This window comes from Rhinoderma darwinii, chromosome 3 (genome assembly GCF_050947455.1).
Source record: "Rhinoderma darwinii isolate aRhiDar2 chromosome 3, aRhiDar2.hap1, whole genome shotgun sequence".
Lineage (NCBI taxonomy): Eukaryota > Metazoa > Chordata > Amphibia > Anura > Rhinodermatidae > Rhinoderma > Rhinoderma darwinii.
In genome coordinates this window covers 345,794,910-345,799,741 of record NC_134689.1, presented here as the reverse complement: position 1 = coordinate 345,799,741, position 4,832 = coordinate 345,794,910, and the positions used below count along the sequence as shown (strand labels likewise).

The window sequence follows — 4,832 nt, the reverse complement described above, 5'->3', positions numbered from 1 at the left end:
TTTATTAATTAAATAGGAATTACTTACCTTTCCTGGCTCCAACGCCACTCTGCGCTGCTCTCTCTCTGCCATTTTGTCTATGTTAGAAGGTTGGGTCAACTTGCCATGGAAGCCAGTGCCCATACACAATGTCACACAAGTTTCTGATTACCTTACACCTATTGCTTGAATTTTGCCTGCCTCTATCCTCCTATGTAGTATATTCCTGGATGTGGAGTGCTTCCAATTCATTGGTACGGAGCAGCAGGACTCTATGTTCCTCCATATAGTCTCCTGCACGCGACTCTGGTAACTCTCACTCATTTCTACTCATATCAAAGCTAGTAAAACAATATTACTTTATTTATTTTTGGATGATTTTTATAGGATTCAGCCTGTAGAGCTGCCTAAGAAATGTTATTAAAGACCTCTTTCTATATAACCCCATGTTAAGAAAATAGGCACAAACAGCAGCGTTTTGGAATAATAAAAAAAAGGAAAAAAGATCACGAGAAGTGTCATGCTGAAGTTGGGGCATTGTATTTCTCGGTATACTGAAGTGATTAAGCGTGCCATTGCTTTGAGTCAGTCTAATGAGGATGGTTGTGACGCACCAAACTTTAAGAACCTATTGTATTATGAAGAGGACAGAAGTGCATAGATTATCACAGTGACAAACTGCAAGCTGGTAATCATAGCCTAGGCATGATAATTGGGTAATGATAACATTAGTGATGTATAATTTGTATCTAGAAATTCATTTGCCGTTCCAAATACAAAGTTATTATTTTCGTTTGCACTCTTTTTTCTTTATGTATTATTATCCTTAATTTGTTTCTTTTCTTCTTCTTCTGTTTCCATTTTCAGTATTACCATCTGAACACCCACGCCCCTCGCATCCATGTGTGCTGGGCAGATGGAATGCTAGAAAAAACAGACATTCAAAATGTATTTAAGAGAAGCGAAAATAAACAATCGCTGGAAGCGGAAGACCTGGGGGTGTGCATATCGAGTGGGAACAAGGGGTCAGAACAAGGAGCTGGCAGGACACACCAAGTATACGTTGACAATGCTTTGATACAATGTCATGAATAAACATTAATTTATGGGCTACAACATCACGAATGGTTGCGTTTTTGTTTTTTTTGGATGCTATTCCTAACTCATTTAACACTTGATAGGCTGACAGGATAATTCAATTTTGTAAGAATAGCTTAAGAAATGAAAAACGGAGCCAGCACACAAAGACCACATGAACAGCATACTTGCCTGGAGTATATATCATGTGAACATATTTTTAATGGTGGCGTCTCCAGGACAGAATAGATTGTTCCATCTCATCCCACAGATTGCTGTATTAAGAGATAATTAATGGGGTGATTACTGCATTAAGATAAATTCACAACCTTGTTCCAAAAATCATTGTAGAAAATACTAACAATATCGCATTGATATCCTGAATGGAAAATCTGCTCTGTATTATTGAAATGTTGCTATGCCATTACTAAATGATTCAAAAACATAATAATTGTAGGTTGTAAAATGTGCGGTGACATCGGGCTTTCAGGTTATTCTAATAATAATAAAAAATATTGATAATATAAGGAATACTGGAGCAAAGTTTAATGGTCCTGCAACTTTTTAGTATGGAATATGGGGCAAATGTCATGTATAGACACAGAGTAGATAACATATTGGCTTCCTGCAGCAACCACAAGAGAGAGCTTAAGATCTTTTTGCATAATGTTTTATCATTGGGTTCAATGTAGAAACAGTATGCAGGAAGTTCCTACTAAACAGTATGCAGGAAGTTCCTACTAAACAGTATGCAGGAAGTACCTACTAAACAGTATGCCGGAAGTTCCTACTAAACAGTATGCCGGAAGTTCCTACTAAACAGTATGCAGGAAGTTACTACTAAACAGTATGCAGGAAGTTCCTACTAAACAGTATGCAGGAAGTTCCTACTAAACAGTATGCAGGAAGTTCCTATTAAACAGTATGCAGGAAGTTCCTACTAAACAGTATGCAGGAAGTTCCTACTAAACAGTATGCAGGAAGTTCCTACTAAACAGTATGCAGGAAGTTCCTACTAAACAGTATGCAGGAAGTTCCTACTAAACAGTATGCAGGAAGTACCTACTAAACAGTATGCAGGAAGTTCCTACTAAACAGTATGCAGGAAGTTCCTACTAAACAGTATGCAGGAAGTTCCTACGAAACAGTATGCAGGAAGTTCCTACTAAACAGTATGCAGGAAGTTCCTACTAAACAGTATGCAGGAAGTTCCTACTAAACAGTATGCAGGAAGTACCTACTAAACAGTTTGGAGGAAGTTCCTACTGAACAATATGCAGGAAGTACCTACTAAACAGTAGGCAGGAAGTTCCTACTAAACAGTATGCAGGAAGTTCCTATTAAACAGTATGCAGGAAGTTCCTACTAAACAGTATGCAGGAAGTATCTACTAAACAGTATGCAGGAAGTTCCTACTAAATAGTATGCAGGAAGTACCTACTAAACAGTATGCAGGAAGTTCCTATTAAACAGTATGCAGGAAGTTCCTACTAAACAGTATGCAGGAAGTATCTACTAAACAGTATGCAGGAAGTTCCTACTAAATAGTATGCAGGAAGTTCCTACTAGTGGTGGCAGCAGGTCCCTTTAAATGTCTATGCAAGAGATTAGGAGCTCTGCAACAGAAGTACGAAACTCAGCCAACTATAAAGATGTCTTAACCATTGTATTCAAGGGGGCCCCAGAATTACAATGAGATATTCTGTCTGACTTATATCATTAATCTCTTAGATATTTTTTTTATTTTTAAATAACAAAATTGAGTTTTATTTTAATACATTACAAATAAACAATGTCTCAATTTCATATATCAATAAATAGCAAGTGACAACACTCATAATTATAAACATACAGCCGTCCACAAAATCCACATGCATAATATGGGACAAGAACAAACCAAAATAAATGACAGACTATACAAGTTTGTACCCAGTCAACTACTATTAGTCATATGTGCCAACAGATTAGTAAGGCATATCTAAACCTCACTTAGGTAATCTAATAAAGTCTCTCGCAGTACATAGAAAGATTATCAGCAGTACAACACACATTTAGCTTAAATATATAACAGTAAATATATTTCGGCCATTACCGGATTGCGTGTGGCATGAACTTATCTAAGTCAAGCGCTTTGTCTGCGACATCTGCCACTGGTAAGGGAAAGAGCGCAACTAGTTTTGCCATTGGAGGCAATTTAAACTCCAGTCGGTCACATGACCAGGAGTGACCTGCTAAGGTCAGGTGTGTGATCACATATTAAGGTGATTACCTAATGATGGCTTGTATATACCTGTAGCTAACTGGTATCTAACAGGAAATTGTTCAAGTCACGTGACTTGAATGTGAAACTGGTCTATCTATTCCTACTATTAATTGTATATACTGACATGTAGCCGGGAATGAACATACACTACCGTTCAAAAGTTTAGGGTCACTTAGAAATCTCCTTATTTTTGAAAGAAAAGCACAGTTTTTTTCAATGAAGATAACATTAAATTAATCAGAAATACACTCTATACATTGTTAATGTGCTAAATGACTATTCTAGCTGCAAACGTCTGGTTTTTAATGCAATATCTACATAGGTGTATAGAGGCCCATTTCCAGCAACCATCACACCAGTGTTCTAATGGTACATTGTGTTTGCTAAATGTGTTAGAAGGCTAATGGATGATTAGAAAACACTTGAAAACCCTTGTGCAATTATGTTAGCACCGCTGTAAACAGTTTTGCTGTTTAGAGGAGCTATAAAACTGACCTTCATTTGAGCTAGTTGAGAATCTGGAGCATTCCATTTGTGGGTTCGATTAAACTCTCAAAATGGCTAGAAAAAGAGAGCTTTCATGTGAAACTCGACAGTCTATTCTTGTTCCTAGAAATGAAGGCTATTCCATGCGAGAAATTGCCAAGAAACTGAAGATTTCCTACAACGGTGTGTACTACTCCCTTCAGAGGACAGCACACACAGGCTCTAACCAGAATAGAAAGAGAAGTGGGAGGCCCCGCTGCACAACTGAGCAACAAGACAAGTACATTAGAGTCTCTAGTTTGAGAAATAGACGCCTCACAGGTCCTCAACTGGCAGTTTCATTAAATAGTACCCTCAAAACGCCAGTGTCAACGTCTACAGTGATGAGGCGACTGCGGGATGCTGGCCTTCAGGGCAGAGTGGCAAAGAAAAAGCCATATCTGAGACTGGCTAATAAAAGGAAAAGATTAACATGGGCAAAAGCACGGAGACATTGGACAGAGGAAGATTGGAAAAAAGTGCTATGGACAGACAAATCAAAGTTTGAGGTGTTTGGATCACACAGAAGAACATTTGTGAGACGCAGAACAACTGAAAATATGCTGGAAGAGTGCCTGATGCCATCTGTCAAGCATGGTGGAGGTAATGTGATGGTCTGGGGTTGCTTTGGTGCTGGTAAAGTGGGAAATTTGTACAAGGTAAAAGGGATTTTGAATAAGGAAGGCTATCACTCCATTTTGCAACGCCATGCCATACCCTGTGGACAGCTCTTGATTGGAGCCAATTTCATCCTACAACAGGACAATGACCCAAAGCACAACTCCAAATTATGCAAGAGCTATTTAGGGAAGAAGCAGGCAGCTGGTATTCTATCTGTAATGGAGTGGCCAGCGCAGTCACCAGATCTCAACCCCATAGAGCTGTTGAGGGAGCAGCTTGACCGTATGGTAGGCAAGAAGTGCCCATCAAGCCAATCCAACTTGTGGGAGGGGCTTCTGGAAGCATGGGGTGAAATTTCTCCCGATTA

At 38.9% G+C, this 4,832-nt stretch overlaps 1 long non-coding RNA gene across 1 annotated transcript; it reads left to right on the top strand.

Annotated features, from left to right (window-relative positions):
* The first annotated feature begins 574 nt into the window (after window positions 1–574).
* Window positions 575–1,100, top strand: LOC142748210 (uncharacterized). Its single transcript, XR_012882183.1, has 2 exons — window positions 575–695; window positions 847–1,100. It is a non-coding gene; the product is annotated as an uncharacterized LOC142748210 (long non-coding RNA).
* Window positions 1,101–4,832: the final 3,732 nt, after the last annotated feature.